At 49.1% G+C, this 24768-nt stretch overlaps 2 long non-coding RNA genes across 2 annotated transcripts in view; both read left to right on the plus strand.

Annotated features, from left to right (window-relative positions):
• The window catches only part of LOC144339354 (uncharacterized), a 204903-nt gene that overhangs the window by 12075 nt on the left and 168060 nt on the right, over positions 1-24768 (plus strand). The window lies entirely within an intron of this gene.
• LOC114676156 (uncharacterized) lies at positions 8307-10466 on the plus strand. The gene is made up of 2 exons (XR_003727006.2): positions 8307-8444; positions 10270-10466. It is a non-coding gene; the product is annotated as an uncharacterized LOC114676156 (long non-coding RNA).

A 24768-nucleotide genomic window follows, 5' to 3' on the forward strand; every position in this document is an offset into this window, starting at 1 on the left:
TGATCTCTGTCCAAGGGCTCTTCCCCCCAGGGGGAGAGAGCCTTCTAGAACCATACACAATGAGGACAAGACAAACAGCCTTGTGACCAATGATGGGAGCTTGCAAGCGTTTACACTGCATAGATCAACACCTTTAAGAGAAAAACTTAACAATGAAGCAAGTCTTTGGTAAAATGTTCCCCTGACCTCTTTCGGGTCACACACGGCATCTCCTAGGCCTTTCTCCAAGGGCATCCTCCAAGGCTGACCCCTTCCCCACCATGATTCTACAGGGCTGGAAGGGTGGAGGGGAAGAAGTGTGGGGAAAAAGGATATAGCAAGGGTCTCATGCACTCCATCCATCGATGTGAATACCCCCACCTCCCTGTCCTCCATAAATAGGAAACCGTCCAGGCAGATGTTTTTTCTGCAAGTGTAGACTTTGAACTGCATGCTGCGGCCTGAAGAGTCCCACCAGCTAGTGACGCCCCGAGCACACCCTGTTCTCTCACCAGGGGTTACCACTCTGTCTACACCCTGGAATCACCTCAGAGAGTTTCCAAATGCCCCTCCCCAGCCGGAGGAGATCAGAATCACTTTCTAGTGTCCCCAGGTGACAGCAAGTTGCGGCCAGGGTGGGCAATCAGGAAGGTCTCTGCCCAGCGTGAGATGAGGTGCCAGAAAGTGATGGAAGGCAGGTGCCAAGGCACGTTTCCGGTGGATGGAGACTAGTAATAAAATGACAGGGCCAACGTTGGGGTAAAGGATCTTGGATTGGGGGAGGATGAAACCAGGGTGGAGAACTTGAATAATGGATGACATTCAAAAAGCACCCACTCTGCAGGGGCCTCTTTCAGGCCGCTCTTTGTTGGTGTGACTTCGGCTCCAAAATGGCCCAGGCGAGAGACACAGGGATGCGGAGGCCACTGCAACCTGCAAGGTGGGCGTTTCCAGGCAGAGGAAGCAAGAACAGTTAGTGGGTGGGCCAACAAGGACCTTGCATCCCGTCTCAGCGTCTGTGGACTTTGCCTCATTTATGAATTTTAAGCAGGATCAGACTTGTGCTTTAAAAAAATTGCTGCCATCTGAAGCGGGGATGGGTTGGGGAGAGACTGGAGTCAGGAAAACCATGTGAGGAGGCTGTTGCCTTGTCAGGAAATAACACCAGCATGCACTGCAGCAGGGGCTGGAGGTTTGGCACGGAGTGGCTAAGGTGGGGAGTGTGGATGGGATGCAGAGATGGGGAGATCCCCCTTCCCGGGAAGGCATCTGGATGTCCCCACAGCTCTACAGCTCTGGCAAGGAAGGTCAGCCCCTTTTTCTGAGATGGTCCTCGCTCCCAGCCTCTTTCTTCAAGGCTCGGTGCCGCCAGGCTGCTTGCCACCATTCATGCTGGTGGAGGAGGCTGCTTGTGGGTTGCTCTGAATATGTCAGCTCTTCCTAGGGGAGGTGAGAAACCTCCCGCACACAGGCTATGTTGCCGCCACTTTGTGTCACCAGAAACCACATCAGAAAATTCCCAAGATTTGATCAACATCAAATTGATAACACTTTGACCTGCAATCTGCCTTGGTATGTAAATATATCTGTTCTTTCAGATCAGATCGACAGGCTTCTATTTCTCCTGCACAATCACATTGGTTTGATTTGCTGTTTCAGAAACCATGTTCTTTACACCTGAGCCCCACACATCTAGTAATCCCTGTGCTTAAGAGAGAAAGCAAGAGTCCGGAGACATGAGTAAAGCCCAGATGGCCAAAGCCAGGATTCCTCTTAGGCAGGGAACCCCCATTACTCAAGAAACCACCTTCCTGAAGTATGCTGGAAGGGGATGAGTTGTGGTTTGGAAGGAGACGGGAAAACAGAGCTGAGCTGTCACGTGAAGAAATAAGCTGTGATTTGATAGCAGGGCGCCGTGGCTCACACTTGTAATCCCAGCTGCTTGGGAGGCTGAGGCAGGCGGATCGCTTGAGCCCAGGAGTTCAAGACCAGCCTGGGCAACAGGGCAAAACCCCATCTCTACAAAAAACACAAAAATTAGCCAGGTGTGGTGGTGCGCGCCTGTAATCCCATCTGCTCAGGACGCTGAAGCAGGAGTATTGCTTGAGCCCGGGAGGCGGAGGTTGCAGTGAACTGAGATCGTGCCACTGAACTCCAGCCTGGGCAACAGAGTAAGTCTCTGTCTTTAAAAAAAAAATAGTAAAAAACAAAGAAGCTGTGATTTGGTAAGGCAGAGAGCTGAAGAGAGGGGGAGACGAGGGAGGAAGGGGGCGCCAGGCCATGGAAAAGGGAGCCACGAAGGAATCTTGGTGATGGGGTTATTGCTGGGCTCCTAATTACTTTTGTGAAAAGAAAATAAAAACTTGGAATCCCAATTCTCTCCGCCAAAAGAAAAAAAATTAAGCTGAAAGCTGAGTTATGCAAGAAGCTGCCTTTCCTTTTGTTCCTAAGCAGATAGTGACAGATAAAAAGTTGAAGATCTCCACAGGTAGCTCCTCTCCATTCACCTTATCTTATAGTGAGCACCAGGCCAATTCGTTATTGACTATGCCCCTAACTGCTTCTTTTCTCTTGCAACATTTGGACCCAGTAAAGAGACCACACCTTCCCTCTGTCCCCTCCAGCCGGCTTTTCCTCTTTAAATATTGAAGCCCTCAAAATCATCTTTGGAAAAAGGCACAGATTTGTCTCCCTGGCACACATCCTTAACCCTGGCAAAATAAACTTCTAAACTGATTGAGACCTGACCCGGATCCTTTCTGGTTTACACTTTATAAATCCTTGTGAGTTAGGGTGTTCCTATTTGATGAAGGTTTACACTGCTGTCATTAAAGTGCCCCAAATCAGCAGTAAAATCCACTCAGGTGTCTTAGGTGAACCATCTTGGGAGCACAGGGTGGATTAAGGAGAAGTGGTGCAGTTCTACCTTCACGTTGGTGCAGAGACGAAGGACACGGTGGATGAGCAAGAACGTGGGTCCAGACGGAGTCACAGGTGATCAGAAGAGCAGCCACCAGGGCACCAGGAGAAATCTTGGAGAGAACCCTGGACAGGATGAAGGCTCGGTGGCATGGCCCAATATTGAGCTTCCAAGGTCAGGGCGATCCCAAGGAACACCTGGGTTTTATGTAGATATATGCAGAAGCCACCACATACACCTGCTGACCAGGATAAAACTACCCTGTTTCAAGGTACATATTAAATAAACTCAGCTCAAAGATAATTTCTGTAGTAGGACTCAGGACTTTCTTTTTGGTTTTAAGAGACTGACTCAACCCAAACTGACATAAGGAGGGAAAAATAATTTATTGGTTCTTTCATTTAGAAAGTCAGGGGTAGGCCGGGCGCGGTGGCTCAAGCCTGTAATCCCAGCACTTTGGGAGGCCGAGACGGGCGGATCACGAGGTCAGGAGATGGAGACCATCCTGGCTAACATGGTGAAACCCCGTCTCTACTAAAAAATACAAAAAAAACTAGCCGGGCGAGGTGGCGGGCGCCTGTAGTCCCAGCTACTCGGGAGGCTGAGGCAGGAGAATGGCGTAAACCCAGGAGGCGGAGCTTGCAGTGAGCTGAGATCCGGCCACTGCACTCCAGCCTGGGAGACAGAGCGAAACTCCGCCTCAAAAAAAAAAAAAAAAAAAAAGAAAGTCAGGGGTAGTTGCAGGTATGGCAGACTTAGGGGCTCATTGGGTCAGCAGGACTCCATGTTTCTCAGATCTGGGCTTCCTTCTGAATTCTTTCCTGTTGGCTCCATTTTTAGGCAGCCTGTCCCCTCCTAGTGGCAGGTAGTGACAATGAAATGCAGAATTTTGATGTGTCCAGAGGAAATTAAGCCACACATATGCACACACTTGCATGTGCATGCATGCCCACACACACACACACATACAGAAATATTGCTGAATAATGCCAACAGAAACTTGTTCACAGGGTGTAACTGGAGAGAGTTTCCATGAACAGAAATGGGGCCTGCCTTTGGAGAGAGTTCTCTTGTTTTAAGAGAAAACAAAAACTGGCAGTAGACTCGAAACAAGAGGAAATGTAAGCAGGTGGGAGGTCCTTTGGGTCAGAGTCTTCCTGGTCTAAGTCTGGCAGGACAACCTGCTTGCTTCCCAGCCTCCCTTGCAGCTAGGTTGGTCATGTGACCCTGTTCTGGCCAATGAGGCACAAGCAGAAGCCAACTTGGATGAATCCAGGCAGACTTTTTGCTGTCCTTGGAAAGGAGGACAGTAGCTGAGGCCTGGGCCGAACCTTCCCCTCTTGTCCTTGAGCACTTGAGCTAGGTTCACCAATGCTGCTTCTCTCCTCCTGGACCAAAGCCATGCCACAGAGTCCCAGCTTAGGAAAAGGTTTAGTTCTTGCTAAACCACGCCTATCTATCATCTATCTATCTATCTATCTATCTATCTATCTATCTATCTATCGAGTTAGAGATGTAGATATATAATAGATATACACAACATATACATATATACACACATATATTCATGTATTCTTAATTCTTAATTGATGTGGTTTAGCAAGAACTAAACCTATATATGCAACTCTCTCTCTCATATGTATATATATGCAACACACACACACACACACACACACACACACACATATATATATATATATGCAGAGAGAGAAAGTCTTGCTCTGTTGCTCAGGCTGGAGGGCAGTGGTGCCATCATAGCTCACTGCAGCCTCAAACTCCTGGGCTTAAGCAATCCTCTTTTTTTTTTTTGAGATGGAGTTTTGCCCTTGTTGCTCAGGCTGGAGTCCAATGGCATGATCTCGGCTCACTGCAACCTCCACCTCCTGGGTTCAAGTGATTCTCCTGCCTCAGACTCTCGAGTAGCTGGGATTACAGGCACCCGCCACCATGCCCAGCTAATTTTTGTATTTCTAGTAGAGACGGGATTTTACCATGTTGGCCAGGCTGATCTCAAACTCCTGACCTCAGGTGATTCACCTGCCTTGGCCTCCCAAAGTGTTGGAATTACAGGCGTAAGCCACCGTGCCTGGCGTCAAGCAATCCTCTTGCTCAGCCTCCCAAAGCACTGAGATTAGAGGTGTGATCCACCACAGCCAGCCAAGAATATATATATATTCTTCAATTACAAAAGCAATATGTACTCAATGTAAAAAGTTAAAATAATACCAAAGTATGTATAATAAGTGCAGTTCCCTCACCTCCCCTTGTCTCCCTAAATCCTGACATAGTAGCCACAGTTCATGCAGAGGTAGCCACTCTTCATGGTTTTGGGAGAATCCTCCAGACCTTTCCCTGTGCTATATACAAACATATATATATATATATATATATATATCCACATATGTATATATGCATATGTACGCGCCATCCTGCAGCTTTCCCCACTGAAGTCCGTGATGTCCACCCACATGAACGTATCTAGATCGGCCTCATTCTTTTGTGTGGCTCCAGATGGCCCCATGCTGGGTAGGTATTCCTCTGTGAGTGGACACTGAGGGCATAATTTCTTCCACGAGAATACTAGTATTTGTAACTTCATTGTCTGATTTTTCCAAGAAAAAAGAAGCCACTGTGATTGTTCTCATCAATGACATGTAGTGCATGGCCGCTGTGTACAGGACACTGTAGTTTACTTAGGGGTGTGGGACAGAACGGGATGGGATGCCCACTCCTGAGGGCCTGGCTGAGTGGTGGGGAGAAGTATGTCAAAAGGTAAGGTCACTGCCTGAGGACTGAGTGAGGTTGCCTGGGAGGAGAGGTGTTTGCTGGGGTGGGCCTCACGGCAGGAGAGGCCTTCAGTGTTGGCTCTGGAACCCTGGGGAGGAGTCCGTGGAGGGAGGGGTGGTGGGGTAGGGGTGCCCCGGGCCGGGGAACAGGGTGGCCAGAGATGCCCAGGCAGGAAGAATGAGCAGACCTGCTCTTCAGGTGTACCTAGGAAGCACCGTTTTTTCTGACAACGGTGAAATTAAGGTGCCAGAATTCATTATCTGGCCTTTCTCCGTGCTGCGAGGCCCATGCTTGCTTGTGTGATGGCATTCTCTCTCTCTCTCTCTCTCTCTTTTTTTTTAATAAAAATAACTATGAAGGGTTCAAGGCGCCTTTCTTTCACGACATCCCAGCTCTTAGGTCCCAGCGGTGCATCGGTGGCAAAGAATGTCCCCTGTCACCACGGCTGCTTGCCTTTATTTGAAGTGTCTGGCAGAGCTATCTCCCTGTGACATGCTTCTTTCAGAGCGAATTATTCATCCCCCCGCGGCCCCCACCTCTCCCGGCCTTGGGCTCTGTTCATCCCCGCAGGTGTGAAGACAGGCCCGGCCTTTGTGTGTGAGGAGCTTGCCCCCTCCTTGGCTCCCCTCTTGGATCCCCTCCAGGCCTGTCAAGGCTTTCCTCGCTTGCTCCGGGCCCTGCGGTGTGTGCGGGGCTGATGTCTCCTGTCATCCAGGGAGGGCTGCGCAGCCTCCAGCCCTCCTCTAATCTCCCCCTCTACAAAGGGCAGCCCTGTCACTCAGGGGGACAGCGGGGAACCTGGATCCGGGGCCACACAGTGAAGCATCCACCCTGCCTGAGTAGGAGGAAGCAGCCTAGCAGAGGTGGCTGTTGAGGCAGAGGGCAGGTGGGCAAGGGCCTGGGTAGAGAGAGTGAGAGCTCAGCTATCTTAAGCCACTGAAGTCAGGTAGCCAAGCTTATTTTAGTGGAGTACGCAAGTGGCAAGGGCCAGGCACAGTGGCTCACATCTGTAATCCCAGCACTTTGGGAGGCTGAGGCGGGAGGATGGCTTGAGGCCAGAATTTCAAGACTAGCCTGGGGAACATGGCGAGACCCTGTCTCTACAAAAAATAAAAAAAAACAAGCCAGATGTGGTGGCGCCCACCTATAGCCCCAGCTGCTCAGGAGGCTGAGGTGGGAGGATCACTTGAGGCCAGGAGGTGGAAGCTGCAGTGAGCTATGATTGCACCTCTGCACTCCAGTCTGGGTGACAGAGTGAGACCCTGTCTCCAGCAAACAAATAAATAAAACAAATGGCACAGAGCAAGCTGGCCAATCCTGGTAGTGCTGGCTAATGGTTAGTGCAGAGGGGGCAGTCTCAGTGGCTGTCTTGGGGCCATCCTACAAAAATGAAGGAGGCACCTACAGAAATAGGGTCAGCTTCCCCATCCTCCACCAGACTCCAGAATTCTTCCTCGGCCTCCTGCATCAGTAGTGATGAAAAACTGATGCAGTGAGGTGGGGTGGAGTGAGCAAGCCAAGACCAGCCTGGTGCCCAGGGCCAGGAGCCTGCTCTTTTGAGCCTCTGTCCCCTGTGTGTCCACAGGAAGCACAGTGCCTGCTGCCCGGGGGGGCTAAAGACACAGGATGGGTCCCGGTGGTGGAGGTGCCCGGGCAGCACCTGCATACAGCAGGTGTTCACTGTTGGTGTTGGATGGTGGCACAGAGCAGAGGCAAAGCAATGTGCTGCCTGCAGACAGGCTTTTGTGACCTACCCCGTGTCTAGAAATGTATCTTCTGAGTTACTAACAAGGAAAAATGTGGCCACGCAGGGCCCACCTTACTTCAAGGCAATAGCAGGCTGGGTAGAGCAGCGCTGCCCCTGGAGATGGCACAGGGTCCCCTCTGCCTGCACCCCAGGGTTCTCCTCCACCTCCCACCGCTCCCCCTCTGTACACCTCACTCGGTCACATGCTTTTGCTGGCTTCTGAGACATTGGAGGTTGAGAGCTCTGGGACCTGGAGCAGACTTGGGTTTGCATCCCACTACTTCATTCGCGACCTGTGTAGCCAGCCTTGCTGAGCCTCAGTGACTTCTTCTGTAAAATGGGACTCACGATCCTCACCAAATGAAAAGAGCAAGCATACATCACCTGCCCTTGAACCTGAAACAGAGAGCGGATTCCCAACCACAGAGAAGACACTGTGGCTGCCTTGCCATGGCTCACCGCTGACAGCACAGTGTGCACCCCACAGGGCTCAGCTTCCCGCGGGTGGGCAGTGTGACCCAGGCAAGCAGGCAGGGCTGCCAGGGCCTTGGCCAGCAGGGAGCTGGCCCAGCAGGGAGCAGGCAGGAGCTGTGGCCAAGGGTCTCTGGAGGAGGCTGCGTCTCTGCAGAGGGGACCCCTCCTGAAACACCCTCCAAGCTGGAAGCTGGCTCCTCAGAGGGGAAAACAGGTGCTGCGGGCGACTCTGAGCTCCCCACTGTAAATTAATCCACCCGAGCAATTGGGAACAGAAAGTGCTTCCTGTCCCGGCCTGAGACAATGGACAATAAACGCAGCCAGCCTGCTGGGCCCCGGCCCCTGACCCCAAGGCTTCAGGAAGAGGCTCCCACACACACACACCTGCGGTGTGCGAAGCTCGCATTGTTCTGGGCTCACAGCCCGAGCAGGGGCCCTTGCTCTCAGGAGCCTCCAGCTCTTTCTGGACCTGAGCCCCGGGAGCCTTCACTACGCCCAGATGTGCTTCCTGTGGAAGGAGACCCACAGATGACACAGGTGAGCAAGCGTCCTTGGGTTCGGGTTCATTTAATGCATATTCTTGAAGCCCCTACCACACACGGAGCCTGCACACCAGCGGCACATTACAAAGCCTTTCCAGAAAGGCTGTGGTCTCACACCGAGCACCAGACAGTGCCCGGACCTGCCCCTCTCCACCGAGCACACAGACAGGGCCACATACATCCTGCTGGGGAAGGCCCAGTTGAGGCGGCTCCTTGGAGTGAAAGGCCCGGAGATACCAGAGGCTCCTGGGACGTGAGGCTCCTTCTGAATTTCTGAGGCTGATAACCGAATACTCTTGACTTGAGTAGATGATGAGCTTGTGGAACATGGTATGCATGTGCACTCCACCATGAAGTTAGTAATCATTCTTGCTTGCTGGGGCCATGTGTGTGTCCACATTTTGTCTTTTAATTTTTTTTTTTTGAGACGGAGTCTTGCTCTGTTGCCCAGGCTGGGGTGCAGTGGCGTGATCTTGGCTCACTGCAACCTCTGCCTTCCGGGTTCAAGCAATTCTCCTGCCTCAGCCTCCTGAGTAGCTGGGATTACAGGCATGCGCCTCCACGCCTGGCTAATTTTTGTATTTTTAGTAGAGACGGGGTTTCACCATGTTGGCCAGGCTGGTGTCGAACTACTGACATGATTAGCTCGCCTCGGCCTCCTAAAGTGCTGGGATTACAGGTGTGAGCCACTGCACCTAGCCTCTCGTCTTTTAATTAATTTTTTGAGTTGGGGTCTCACTCTGCCACTCCGGTTGGAGTGCAGTGGTGCTGTCATAGCTCACTGCAGCCTCAACCTCCTGGGCTAAAGCAATCCTCCCACCTCAGCCTCCCAAGTAACTGGGACTACAGGCATGCACCGCTATTCCTGGCTAGGTTTTAAAAACTTTTGAAGAGATGGGGTCTTGGTATATTGCCCAGGCTGGTCTGAAACTCCTGGGCTCAAGCGATCCTCGTACCTCAGCCTCCCAAAGTGCTGGGATTACAGGCATGAGCCACCATACCCGCCTCAACGTCTTTTAATGTCATTAAAAGACACTCATTTTGCCTTTTTTTTTGAGATGGAGTCTTGCTCTGTTGCCCAGGCTGGAGTGCAGTGGCGTGATCTTGGTTCACTGCAAGCTCTGCCTCCCGGGTTCACGCCATTCTCCTGCCTCAGCCTCCTGAGTAGCTGGGACTACAGGCACCCGCCACCATGCCCATCTAATTTTGTTTTTGTATTTTTTAGTAGAGACAGGGTTTCACCGTGTGAGCTAGGATGGTCTCGATCTCCTGACCTCATGATCTTCCCGCCTTGGCCTCCCAAAGTGCTGGGATTACAGGCGTGAGCCACCGCCCCCAGCCTCATTTTGTCTTTTTTTTTTTTTTTTTTTTTTGAGACGGAGTCTCGCTCTGTCGCCCAGGCTGGAGTACAGTGGCGTGATCTCAGCTCACTGCAAGCTCCACCTCCCGGGTTCACGCCATTCTCCTGCCTCAGCCTCCCAAGTAGCTGGGACTACAGGCGCTGCCACCACGCCCGGCTAGTTTTTTGTATTTTTAGTAGAGACGGGGTTTCACCGTGTTAGCCAGGATGGTCTCGATCTCCTGACCTCGTGATCCGCCCACCTCGGCCTCCCAAAGTGCTGGGATTACAGGAGTGAGCCACCGCGCCCGGCATCATTTTGTCTTTTAATGATTAATGGACTAGCACAGTCTTAGAGAAGGAAAGAGCAGAGGTTCTATGTCCAGTCAGTGGGGAACTGGGAGATTCATTCAGAAAGGCTTTGGGCAGGAACCGGGTCCGGGTCACTCTTTGAAAGGGTGGATCTCCCATTTTCCTGCAGAAAATCTGAGCAGCAGGTGAATCCGAAGGACTGCCCGGAACCCCAGAGCATGGCAGTGGGTGAGCAGACCTCCCTGTCCTGGGCATCCCTGTGGCCATGGAGCTCCTGGGTGAGCAGCTGCTCTGAAACAAGTCTGGTGAAGAACACAGCAGGACTCCTGAACATCCTTCATTAAAATAAACATTTATCTATGGAAACCAGAACTGTCCTTGGCGCGTGGCTCGTGGACGTGCTGGGCAGCTGGGTGGGGAGGGTGCACGGGTGGAGCCTCAGCTCGGTTTCTTTCTCTGGGTGGTGTCCCCACTGCCGGGCTTCTCCCGCTCTCAGCTCTCTGGGGAGGTCCCCTGTGAAGGGCCTGTCTTTCCTGTCCCCTCCCTCGGATCATTAATGAACCACTCTCTCTCTCTTTTTCCTTTTCAGCGATTGGGCTGTTGGAATCAAAGAGGCCCTCCGGTGACTCAGGCGTTTCCCATTGCCCTATTCTAGCATCCTCTACTCTTAGCACTGAGAGTTTTTCACGTCCTATTTGGAACTGATAGGAAACCCTTTCATTGTTTCGCTACATGGATATTAGCACTGATGAAGGAAGCGCTCCATCAGATAGTCGTCCGCTGCAGTGAGCTGGTTTCCAGCACGAGCCTGCCTAGACTCAGCGTCTCCCGCCTCCAGGGACCCCCAGAATCTCAGCCCCTAGGAACCCTGGGCCAGGGTGGACGGAGGCTTCTAGGTATTGTGGGGTCTCTGGCACCAGAGACACTCAGGGGTCTGGGGACCGAGTTTGGCCCCTGTACCCACCCACTACCATTTGACATGGTGAGACAGAGATGACGAGCTCAGGCAGGGGATGGCTTCTGCAGTGCCCACAATGTGCCAGGACTCTGCTCTGCCACTGTGGACCTTTCCTCACCCCTCGCTCCCAGGCATCAAGCTGTGGTTTCCAGTTGTGCTCCTTGAAGCCCTCGGGCTCCCTGGTGACAGTCACAGAGCCTCTGAGCAACTTCCCTTTCAGCTATTTTCCATGACCTATTCCTGGGTAAGGCTTCATTTGAACGAAGGGTTCTGCTGCTAAAAAAAAAAAAAAAAAAAAAAAAAAAAAAAAAGTTGGAAAAGCCATCACCTGATCACAACTTTCTAAGGTAGATATTTTGTTTTGCAATGAGATATTTGCAGTGGTTTCACTAAAGCCTGATCTTCCCACCCGACTGTTTGCCTGTGAGGATGAGGACGTGTCTATCACAATCAGTATGCCCTGAATGAACCAGCGTCACCCTCCTCCCACTAGTGAGAGATAAGGACCTCAGGCTCAGAGAGGTTATGTGATTTTTCTCAAAGCCACACAGCAAAATTTGGAACCGCAGGTGAGCCTTACTTCTCTTCCTGGGCGAGCCTGCGGTCAGGGGCAAGGCTTTTTGATGATAAGAGTGAGGTGGAGCCAGCTCTAGATTGGGGGTGGCAGAGGGAAAAGGAGGAGGGGGGTTCCCGAAGCACCATTCTGCTTTCTGTGAGAAGGGGTTTCCCCTCAACAACTTCTGTCCCATTTTTCAGAGCTAAAGTGACAAGCCACATCCACGTCCCTGGGTAAAGGTGCTCCCCTTGCAGGAAACACATGTGCACTTGGGATGGAGCCCTCTGTGCGGGAGCGGCTTGCTCACCTCTCATCAGGCGCCAGCTGGGTGGGTCTCTCCCAGCTCTCGAATCCTAACTGCAACCACCATTTATTCAGCACCTGTTATGCACCAGGCACTCTATGTATGTTGTTGCTAACCCTCAAAACAAGCCCTTCCCAACATAACCGTTTTTGTGCCCAACAAAATGGTCTGAAACTGACACCCAGAGAGGCTGAATGACTTGCTCATAGTCACACAGCAGGCAGTAGCAGGCAGTGGGGAAGTCGGCTCTATGGATTATACACCTGGGCTCCTCCAGGCCTCTGTGCTGCCAGGCCTGACACCCTAGCATGTTGGGTGTTCAGAGGTGCCTGGGAAGCTTGTTAGAAGTGTAGATTCCAGGCCTCCTTACCCTTAAAGATTGTGACTCAGTAGCCCGGGGCAGGGCCCAGGCATCTTCATTTTGACAGGCCGTCCTGGTGGCTGCCATGCACAGGCAGGTTTTGGGAACATCATGGGTCGATGATTCCTGGTCTCCCCAGCCCTCTTGGCCTGGCCACAGAGAGCTGCCTTTCCAGCGAGGTCAGCCGAGATGATGCTGCTGGGAGAGCAGTCTCCTCTGCCGTCTCAGGACGGGACTCCTTGGAAGAAGGATGAGTCTGAGGGCTCCGGTTGTCTTGGCCTGAGACAACCCAAGGTCTTTTAACAGGAAAAAACCTCACCTATTCCCAGTGTTGATTTCATACCTTTATTTTATATATCTATTTTTATTGTGGTGAAATACCTATAACAATAAAATTGCCGGGTGCGGTGGCTCATGCCTGTAATCCCAGCACTTTGGGAGGCCAAGGTGGGTGGATCATGAGGTCAGGAGATCCAGACCAACCTGGCTAACATGGTGAAACCCCGTCTCTACTAAAAACACAAAAAATTAGCCGGATGTGGTGGCGCACACCTGTAGTCCCAGCTACTCAGGAGGCAGGAGAATCGGTTGAACCTGGGAGGTGGAGGCTGCAGTGAGCCGGTATTGCACCACTGCACTCCAGCCTGGGCGACAGAGTGAGACTCTGTCTCAAACAAAACAAAACAGAACAACAAAACAAAACAAAACAAAACAAAACAATACCATTTACCACCATAACCATTTAAGGTGTAGAGTTCATTGGCATGAAATATAATCACATTGCTGTGCAACACTCACCACTATTCATCTCCAGAATGTTTTTCATTGTCCCAAACTGAAATTCTGTACCCATTGTACACTGACTCCCCATTCTCCCTCTTCCAGCCCCCTTCTACTTCTCTGTGTCTGTGAATGTGACTGCTGGGGATCTCATATGAATAGAATCGCATAGGACTTGACTTTGTGTGCCTGGCTTATTTCACTCAGCATCATGTCCTCCGAGGTCACCGATGTGGCAGCACAGTTCAGAACCTCCTTCCTTTTTAAGGCTGAGTCCATTGTGGGACAGGCCGCATTCATTTGTCTATTCATCTGTAGATAGACACTTGAGGTCTCCCGCCTTTTGGCTATTATGACTTTGGCTTATTTTAACATTATATAAATATGAGGCCAGGCATGGTAGCTCACACCTGTAATTCCAGCACTTTGGGAGGCTGAGGTGGGAGGATCGTTTGAGCCTAGGAGGTTGAGGCCGCAGTAAGCTGAGATCAAGTCACTGCACTCCAGCCTGGGCCACAGAGAAAGACCCTGTCTCTAAAAAGTCAATCAACCAATCAATCAATCAATCAATCAATCATTCAATCAATCTGTGCTCACCTAAAACTAAACATTGGTACTTTCTACTTCTTCAACAAGATGAAAATGAAAGATAAGTTAAATCCAATCAAAATTACAAGACGAATAAAATTCAAGTGAATGGTATTAGTTTGTGCCAATGGATGATGTTGTCTTGCTTGAAACAGGAATGTGGTGCTGATGGCCTCAGTGCAGCTTCTGTGGAATCTGGCACATTCTCTAACCACTGTGACAACTCAATTTCCTCCTCCTTGTCTCTATTTGAACTACTGCAAAGCCTCAGTGTTTTAAAACACATCCAAGTGCCATTGCCCTTCTCTTGTCATGAGCATGTCATTTCCATCTGACATCCACCTTTCTTTCCTTAGTATCCTGTGGACATTAAAGTTTGATCAGGCCATGATCAAACTGAACATTGGGACTGGAATTTTGCAGATGTCCTTGGTTAAAAGGTCACTATGCAAATAATCATGGGAAATGACGTCCTAAAGTTAAAAACTCTTGGTGAACTAGCAGTCTGAAGACCATGACCACTGGCCCCAGCTTCAGAGGCGGTGGTCCAACCTCCTCTTCAGGTCGCTTCCACCTGCCTGTGGAGTTCTCTGTTGTCTGAAGTTACTCTATGGGCGCCCAGGGTATCAGGAGGCTTCAAGGCTGTGCTGACTGACTGCAGATAGCCTCTCAACCTATTTCCAAATCCGAGTCCCCATAAGGCACCTGTTGGTTTCTTCTCCACTTTTATTTATTTATTTAAAGACAGGGTCTTGATCTGCCCCTAGGCTGGAGTGTAGTGGTGCAATCACGGCTTGCTGCAGCCTCAACTTCCTGGGCTCAAGCCATCCTCCCGCCTCAGCCTTCTGAGTCGCTGGAGGCCACAGGTGTGCACCACCATGCCTGACTATTTATTTATTTATTTTTGTAGAGATGGGGTCTCACTTTATTGCCTACGCTGGCCAACTCGTGCCCTCAATCGATCCTGTCACCTCAGCTCCCCAAAGTGTTGGGATGACAAGCATGAGTCACCGCACTCTGTGGCTTTTTCACTTTTAATTCCCAATGCATCGCCATGCAGAGAGGCTGAGCAAGATCTGAGATCGGAAAAAGGAAAAATCCCCTCCCCAGATTATGGACCCTGCACCATGCCTTTGGCATTTGGGACCTCTCTTTCCCCATTTCTTTCTTCTTTTCTCCCCCAGGCATGGGCCTTGCAGAACTTTTATTATTATTTATTTATTTACTTTGAGATGGAGTCTCGCTCTGTTGTCCAGGCCGGAGTGCGATGTCATGATCTTGGCTCACTGCAACCTCTGTCTCCCGGGTTGAAGCGATTCTCCTGCCGCAGTCTCCCAAGTAGCTGGGATTATAGGCGCCCGCCACCACGCCCAGATAATTTTTTGTATTTTTAGTAGAGATGGGGTTTCACTATGTTGGCCAGGTTAGTCTCAAACTCCTGACCTCATGATCTGCCCTCTTCGGCCTCCCAAAGTGCTAGGACTACAGATGTGAACCACCGTGCTGGCTTGAACTTTTATTATTTTTAACAATACGAGTCACCATTATTGAGCACCAACTATATGCCAGAGACTGTGCTAAGTTGTTAGAACAATTTTTTTAGAGATGGGGTCTTGCTATGTTGTCCAGGCTGGTCTCAAACTCCTAGCCTCAAGTGATCCCTCTGCCTCAGCCTCCCACAGTATTGGGATTACAGGCGTGAGCCACGCTTCTGGCCTATACTAAGTTCTTGACGCCCACTATCTCTGTGTCCTCAGTGGGCCCCAGGAAGGACCGTAGTGCTTCTGCTCCCCACATGGGGACCTTCAGAGAAGTCCAGTAGCTCTCCTGGGACCAGACATGCAGGAAGCGGCAAGTCCAGGTCTGGCTCACCCCTCTGAGGCTCCACACCGTCCCAACATAGGGTTCATTCTTTGGGTAAAATCTTGGGTCGGGTGCTGTCTGGTTCTATCAGTGGGAGAGACTGGCTTTGAAGCTGTTCCCAGGCTGCCCCTGCCCCAGCGCGGGAAGTTGGCCATTCTCTTCTGGGCTGGCGCTTCCTGAGGCAGCCAGCGCTGGAGACAACAAACATCTTTCTCCCAACATCAGTTTTTCCCTTCATTGTTTAATGACTGTGGTTCTAACCTGACTCTGTTCTGTTCTCTTTCATTGTAAATGTGTGGGGGCCCTTCAGGTGGGATGGGCAAACCAGGCTTCGGGGGGCTAGTGGGGACACCCACAGCCATTTATAACATTGTTTATGTGGGAAAGCGGTTTAGTCATCCAAACAACAGCCTTACAAAAGAATGTTAGGAACACAATTAGTTTGTAAATTGGCCACTTCCTGTCTTTGTTGGGGTGGAGTGAGGATGGGCACAGTAGTTAGTTTTAAATACTAAATGAGATAGTACATGAACAAAAAAGCCCAAAACACAGTGATTAGGGCACTGGACCCTCTCAAAAAATATGTAGTTGCCATGGCATTCTTATTATTGTTATCATCGTTTCACATGAGGGTAAAATCTGTGTGGCTCAGGAAGGCAGAGCAGAGACCAGTGAGTTGCAGGTGGTGAACTTCTCCTCGAGTAAAGGGCTTCCTAATCCATCAAGTCCATTCACAGTGGAGCAGACTGGCAGTGAGCACCCCCATCCCTGAGGGTGTTTAAGCAGAGGCTTGGCCTGGGCAACAGCACCCTTGAAACTTCTATCCAAATGTCGAGTTCTAGCTTCTCTCCCTCCCTCAGCAAGCCCTCAGCTGGGGCCATGCTGCCCCCCGCCCCCCACAGCCAGCACACATCGCTGCTTTGGTTCTGCAAAATGGACCAAGCACCTGCAGTGGACTTGCCGGAGAGCAGAGTACAATTGCCAAGGGCAAGGACTCTGGAGCCTGGAGGTCCTGGGTTCAAATTTTGACTTTGCCGCTGCCCAGGAGTTTAAACATAAGCAGGGGGCTAACAGTTTCTGGGCCTGTCAAATGGAGCGAGTAGCACTGATCAGCTGGGTTCTCAGGAGGATTAAATTAGGTAAAATATGTAAAGTGCCTAGTTTGGAACAAGACTCTAGTTCCATCACTTGCCAGCAGGGCAACTCACTCAGTTTCTCTGAGTGTCACTAACTCCAGCTCTGAAGCCGGGTGGTGACATCTTCTGAGCACAAGGTCATGGTCATCGTGACGCTGGCAGCCACTCTGGGAAATACCAGGCACGGGGTGGACCCTTGGCAGGTGGCGATTATCCCAGCCTTAGCTAAATCCATCCCATGTGCCATGAAGCCTTCCTCAGTTTTTCTTTCTGGTAACAGCTAACACTGAGCATGTGCCATGGGCCAGGCATGGTGCTAAGCAATTTGAATACAGTAACTCACATCATTCTCAGTACAGCCTTGTGGAATGGGCAGTGTCACCACAGCCACAGCACAGAACAGGCAGGGGAGGAGTGCAGAAGTGTGCGAAGGGACTCACTCAGATTCACACAACCTGAGGTGAGAGGATCGATTGAGGCCAGGAGTTGGCCAGCCTAGGCAACAAAGTGAGACCCCATCTCTACAAAAATAAATAAATAAATAGTCAGGCATGGTGGTGCACACCTGTGGCCTCCAGCGACTGGGGAGGCTGAGGCTGGAGGATGACAGGGCCAGGGTCTGACTGCAAAAGTCTTACTCAGGACAGGATCAATCTGCAGACCCACCAGGCTGGCCAGCTAAGTGCCCTGTGTCCAGCTGTGTCCCCTTGCCGCATTGGAGGCGGCCCCAGCATGCCCTACTATAGTCTGGTTGGGAATGTAAGGTGCTCACGGGCTCAGGGAGGGCTTGGAACCTCCCTTTGTACTCACCAGCACCACACTCTGAGCCTCCGCAGATCCCATGTAGATAGTCTCTGGGAATTCAGTTCCTCAATGTCGACACCCCCGGCCCCGACACAGCTCAGGCTGCAAAAGCCCTGGCCTGGGACAAGATGGTGTGGCCAAGAGGCAATGTGGAGAGGGTCAGTAAGTCAGGAGGTGGCTGCTGTACCCAGGCCCTACAACCAAAGTTGTGACTTTGTGCGATTTAGCCGAGGTTCTCTGAATTTCCTTTCCTCTTCTTTCTTATTGAATATATATATTTAATACAGAATATATGTATTTAATACAATCTTGCCATGTTGCCAAGGCTGTTCTTGAACTCCTAAGCTTAAATGATCCTCCCACCTTGGCCTCCCAAAGTGCTAAGATGACAGGTGTGAGCCAGCACGCCCAGCCCCTTCCTCCTCTTTTAACATGAAGAGTCACTAGAGATTTCCCAATAGCAATTCCAACACAAAATTTCTCTCAGTTAGGACACGAGCTAGAAATACTATTTATGTTGATGGGAAAGTAGGTTAGGACAATACAATCAAGAAGAGAGACCTTGAGCAAGGCTGAATGTAGGAAGTGGCTAAAATATTGACCAAAATTCCTCCTGAGACCTTAGAGTTCCCCTTGTAAATAAGCTGTTCCCTACTGTGAGAACTAGGGGTGGGGAAAATGAGCAGATGGGCTGAGCTGGGGCCTAGGGCAGAAGGAAGAAAGGACCAGGGGCTGTACTGTACTCAGTCTCTCTTTTCCAGAATGTCTCCAGAATCTGTCTTCTAGACTGTACCTTCCCTGTCAGATTTTGAGGCAGAGGCTTGGCTCTCAAACCTCTGGTGGTGATGCTGTTTTAATCAGTGACTTGCTTTCGGGCCTTTGTTTCCCATTCCCTACAATTAAAGCACACTGTCACCAAGCGGCAGTGGTGTTTCTATCTTGTCTATGTGCTCGGAAGATTTAATGGTAGCTGTGAATTCAACCAAAACTGAAGACATTGGCTTAAATTTTATTTTATTTTATTTTTTTTGCGACAAGGCTTGGTGTATTACTCAGGCTGGAGTGCAGTGGTGTCATCATGGCTCACTGCAGCCTTGACCTCCCAGGCTCAAGCAACCCTCCTGTCTCAGCCTCCCAAGTAGCTGGGACTACAGGTGTGTACCACTATACTCAGTTAATTGTTAATTTTTTTAATAGAGATGAGGTCTCACTATATTGCCCATGTTAGTCTCGAATTCCTGAGCTCAAGAGATCCTCCTGCCTCAGCCCCCTAATATATTGGGATTACAGGCGTGAATCACCATGTCTGGCTTTTTTTTTTTTTGGTGGAAACAGAATTCTGTATTAGCATTTTGGCTGCTGTGAGTTGCCAGCTCTGTTCTTAATACTGCCTACCTTTAGGAGTCCACAGTCACACCCTTTCCCTCAGATTCTCATCACATTCCTGATGTAATATCATGGTAGAGATCTCTTTAGGAATTGAAAGGGGAGACTCCTGTGGAGTGAAAAGTTTGTCTTTTTCCTTTGAAAAACGAGGTGAGAGTTTTGATTTTTGCAAAGGCGCTAGGTGGTTTGTAGCAACCCCTCCACTGAGGACGCCCAGAGGAGCTGCACAAAACACATGCAATGGAAACGCGGGGAAAGGTGAACTCAGCATTTGGGATAACTTTTTCCTTGAGGGCGCTTGCCAGCATCAGAAGAAGTGGCTGAGGGCTGAGCGGGGCTTTCGCAGATTGTGAGGGTAATGGAGAGAAGGTGGTGGGAGCTGGTTCCTAGCTTGCATTTTTGGTTGGGACCATGCAGCAGGACACCTGGGCATATGGGTGGACTGGAGGAGACCTACATCAGTCCTGGCGAGACCTGCTTGCTCAGTTTCAGATAATATCAAACTCTACAGCTGGATTTAGGATTGCTCGTGCCCTCGGCACCTGGAAGAAGCCATTTGAATACCTTTCTGGAGGAAGATAGCAGCATTCTAGGTCTCATTATTTCTATTAACAAGGTTTAAAATTTTAATGTCAAGCACACAATAATAGTAGCTAGGCACAAGCAGAAACAAGAGTACACAAATGAACGCCAGGAGAGACAACAGGTAACAGAAAACAGAAAAGAAGAAACGGATGCTTCTCATTTTGGAAAACTGAAAAAGAAAAAAAAAGAGTGAGAAATGGACAAATCCACAATTATAGTAGGAGGTTTTTATATACTTCTTGCCTCTCTCACTAACTCATAGAACAAGCAGAAATACATCAGTAGGATATACAGATTTAAATAACATGATCAGCCAACTTCAGACAGATACAACAACTACTTAGGTTACACATTTTTTTTCAAGCCCACATTCGAAATTTACCAAAATGGATTCATACTGGGAAACAAGTCTCAAAAATGTTTCAAAGAATTGAAATTATACAAAATATATTCTCTGGCCATGATATAATTAAGTTAGAAATACTCATTAAAAAGATAACCAAGTCTTCAAATGTTTGGAAAGTAAACAGTATTCTTTTTTTCTTTCTTTTTTTTTTTTTTTTGATATGTAGTTTCACTCTCGTTACCCAGGCTGGAGCACAATGGTGCAATCTCGGCTCACTGCAACCTCTGCCTCCTGGGTTCAAGTGATTTTCCTGCCTCAGCCTCCTGAGTAGCTGGGATTACAGGCATGTGCCACCATGCCCGGCTAATTTTGTATTTTTAGTAGAGACGGGTTTTCTCCATGTTGGTCAGGCTGGTCTCGAACTCCCAACCTCAGGTGATCTGCCTGCCTCGGCCTCCCAAAGTGCTGGGATTACACGCATGAGCCACCACGCCCGGCCAAACAGTATTCTTAAAAAAACTCTCAGGCCTGAGAAAAAGCATGATGGCAATTAAAATTATGTTTTGAACAAACAATAACTAAAATATTAAATGTACAAATGTTGGAATGCAGTTAAAGCCATGCTTAGAGGGACAGTTATAGCCTGAATGCATATGTTAGAATTGAGGAGAGATGAAAAATAAATGAGCCAGGCAGTTGTTTCTCTCTTTATTGCTCTGGTTTGAAAGTTGTACTCGGGATCCTGACTTTACAGAGTGTGAAGTTATGCTATTTTTTGCATCTTGCCTGATCTACGTTTAACATTTTTGTGTGGCAAAATGTTACATCCATCACTGCAGAAGTCCTCAGCTAATTTGACATGTCAACAGCATTTAACATGGTTGGTCACTTTTCATGCTTGTAATTCTTTTTTTGTAACTCACTGTTTGCTTGGTTTCCAGGCAGTGGGGAGCAGGACAAACTCATAATAGTTTGCAAGAATTGACTATGTGCAAAGCTCCTGACTCCCTGTTCAGTGACGTCATGTTGGTAGCCTGAAATGGACCACAGTGAGAGTATTTACACCATGGAAATTGGCAAACTCGACAAATCAGTGCGTTTATTTCTTTATTTTCAGAGGGCAGGTTTACCAGCACACTCTGTATCTCCTCTCCTTTGCTGGTGTCTCTGAATCTGCCTTCAGTGTTGGTTCTTTCTCATCTCTGGGCTGCTGGAGTTTGGAGGGCCCTGGGACTCAGTCCTCCAACCTTTTCTATCTGCCCACTCCCTTGGTGACCTCACTCAGTCTCATGTCTTTAAGCACCGTCTTCACACTGATGACTTCCAAATGGATTATCTTCAGCCCCAATTTCTCCCTTGACTCCAGGCTCATAAATCCAACTGTCGACTCCAGCATTGTCAGGTTATATTTGCAGTGCCTGTTAGAAACCCAGGTGGACATGGGATGTGAAAGAGAACGCTCAGGGTGACTCTGAGGCTTTGGCCTGAATGATGGGAAGGATGGAGTTCCTGTCAACCAAGGTAGGAGATCTGAGGGAGGAGCAGGTTGGGAAGGTTGGGGAGAGAAGCAGCTGTCTCCCCAAGAGATGTCAAAATACACAGAAGCAGTGAGGTTTAAGTATATGATTTGAAGTTGAAAGTGTGGGAGGGGTGCTTACAAGGGTTTCAGGTGGGATACCAGTGGTCAGGGATACTAGTTTAAATGTGTCTTAGCATAAGATTTAAAGAATGATAGTGAAGTAAATGCTTTCTTTTAAAGTACTTTCATTTAAAAAAGCAAATCAATTAAAAGAATAAGTAGTAAGTAAACGGTAATACAGGTAGGCACTAGATGGATGAAGCAAAAATTGCAAAGGTGGCACGAGAAAGACTGAGGTTTGATGACTCTGAAATGGAGGAACTAAATACATTAAATAAAACTGAAGGAGGTGCAGGTACGGCAGCTAGGTTTTAGCTGACTGTCCAGCTCGGCTGTCCTGGTAGGCAGTCAACAGAGCATGATTTAAGTTGATACATGAAATAATGGTAGTTTTAGGCTTAGTATTTAAATGTATGGAGATGACTATAATAAAAAACTAAAATCAGAACTAATTAAGGTTGTCAGCTCCCAGGGAGAGGGATCGGGGCCAATGCTTTTTATTATAAACCCTGTGCTACTTGGTACTTTAAAAATTATTATTAATATACTTTATTGTTTAGAACAGTTTTAGATTGATGGAAAAATTGAGCACTTGGTACAGGGAGTTACCTTATACCTCCTCCCCTTACCCTACTATCAACCAGGTAACTCTGAGAAACTGTCACAGCCCAGAGGAGCCTCAAGCACGACTAATCGTAATGTGTATCCTGGAGGCAGTCCCAGGACAGAAGAAGGACACTAGGTGAAAACTAAGGAAAACTAAATAAAGTATGGATTTTAGTTAATAGCTCATTAATAGTAACAAATGCACCATGCTAACATAAAATATTAATAACAGAGGGCGCTGGCTGTATATCTCCTGGCTGTGGGATATACAGGAGCTCTGTGTACGAGCTTTGCAGTTTTTCTGTAAGATGTTAATAAGTGCTGGGGAGGAAGCCCACAGAGGTAAGCGTCCTTCTCATCACATCGTATCCGAGGTGGGCACTGGCACATGACTTACCACTGTGATGCTGGCCTTGACCGCCTGGCATAGGTCGTATCTGTCAGGTTGCTGTCCTGAAAGATTACCCCTTCCCCCTTTCCATCCTGAACACTTTCAAGGATGTCACTCTGGGTAGCCCACACTCAAGGGGTGGGGTTCTATCCTTGCTTTAGAATGGAGTAGCTTCATAATTTATTTGAAATTATTCCCTATAAGAGATTTTTTCTTATTTATGAATGTATTCAATCATTTATTGATATCAGTGTGGACTCAGACTCTCACCTGGGCTGGAGTGCAGTGATGCAATCATAGGTCGCTTCGTCCTTGAACTCCTGGGCTCAAGTGAGCCTCCCACCTCAGTCTCCTGAGTGGCTGGGACTACAGGTGCCTGCCACAATGCCCGGCTAGATATTTATTTTATACTTTGGGCTACTTGACAGTTTTTTATTGTGGTAAAATGTATGGAACACATTTATGATTTTAACCATTTATTATTTCATTTTAATTAATAAATTAGTTTTTTAATAGACATGGGGTCTTGCTATGTTTTCCAGGCTGATCTCAAACTCCTGGGCTCAAGTGATCCTACTGCCTCAGCCTCCAAAAGTGCTAGGATTACAAGCATCAGCTGCCATGCCCGGCCTGATTTTAACCAGTTCAGAGGCATTTAGTGAACTCACAGTGTTGCATTACCATGCCCACCATCTACCCACAGAACTGTTTCATCTTCCCAAACTGAAACTCTGTCCCCAGTCAACTCTAACTCCCCATTCCCTCCCCAACTCCTAGTGACCACTTGTCTACTTTCTAGGCTTCTGGACTTTTGAATCATGTAACTACATTAATGAAGATCTTGATGTCGGTTGAATTTTCCAGAAAACAAACTCTAGGGTGTGTCCTGGGGTGTCTTCTTGGGGACAGTGCCTCTGAGGAAGCAAAGGTAGCAGCATGGGCACAGACCTCAGTGGATCCTGGGGGAACTCTGGAGCTGGGCTTTTGGGTCCCCACTGGGACCAGTCATTCCATGCCAGCTGCACCCACAGGGAAGGGGGGAGAGGCAGCTGCATTCAGCTGACAGCAGTTCCTGGAGAGGGACACAGCCGAGAGTCAGGCCACCAGCCCTGCTGCCGCTGGGGACCAGGCCTCCATCCTGGGGGGCTCCGGGTGCCGCAGTGTGTGCCACACTTCTCTCTGTGTGTGGTGTTCTGCAGTTTCGCTGCGACGCATCCAGGTGTTGCTTTAGTTTTATTTATCGGGTTTGAGATTTTTGCTTCTCCATTTGGAGAATTTATATTTTCAATAGAGTCTGACTGGACAGTCTTAGCCATCGTTTTTTCAAACATATACTCTCCCCCGGCCTCTCAGTTCCCCCAAACGGGAATCCTGGTCACTGAGGGGGGAGCATTTTCCTTTTGCTGTCTGACGTGGGGTCTCTTTTCCATAGTTTCCATCTCCTCATCACGCTGGGCCTGTTTCTGTGTGCTGCACTTGGAGTTTTCAGCTGCCCTTCACTTATGTTTAGATAAACTTCTTATTTTAGAGCAATTCTAGATTTACAGAAAAGTTGCCGACATGGTACAGAGAGTTCCCATAGGTGCCACACTCAGTTTCCCCTGGTGTTAACGTCTTTTCTTACTGTGGTGCGGTTGTCACCGTTAGCCAGCCAAGGCTGATGCAGTGTAACTGAAGCCCATGCCTCATTCAGGCTTCTCCATTTTACTCAGTGGCCCCAGGATCCTGTGCAGGACTCCCCATCACATTTAGTCTTCCTCTTAGGCTCCTCTCTTGGCTGTGACAGTTTCTCAGACTTTCCATGTTTTGGATGGCCTTGACAGTTTGGGGCAGTGCAGTCAGGCATTCTGTAGTATGTCCCTCTGTCGGGATTTGGTGTTTTTCTCCTGGTTAGACCCGGATTGTTTGTTGGGGGAGGATGCCCACAGAGGTAAGTGCACTGCCCATCACATCCTAGCAAGGGCACCTGCTGTCAACATGACTCAGCGGCACGGGTGAGCCCGCCTTGGTCAGGTTTCTTGTTTACAAAGTTGCTCTTTTCTCTGTTTCCGTGCTGTGCTCCCTGGAAGGAAGTCTCCATGTGCAGATCACACTGAGGGGAGGTGGGGAGACGGAGGATGGGGTTGGGCTCCACCTTCTTGATGCCTCTGCCACTTTTGGCTCTAATGAATTTTTGTTTCTTTTCTTCTTTTTTTTTTTTTTGCAAGCCCTGCTGTATATTTAAAAAGATACTTAATATACTTTAACTATTTCTAGAAAATACAAGGCCACTCATGACTGTGTGACCTGGGCAGGCTACTTAACCTCTGTGTCTCAGTTTCATTATCTGGGAAATAGGGAGGCTGATATTCCCACCACACAGGGC

The sequence above is a fragment of the Macaca mulatta genome, chromosome 2, assembly GCF_049350105.2.
Source record: "Macaca mulatta isolate MMU2019108-1 chromosome 2, T2T-MMU8v2.0, whole genome shotgun sequence".
Classification (NCBI taxonomy): Eukaryota; Metazoa; Chordata; class Mammalia; order Primates; family Cercopithecidae; genus Macaca; species Macaca mulatta.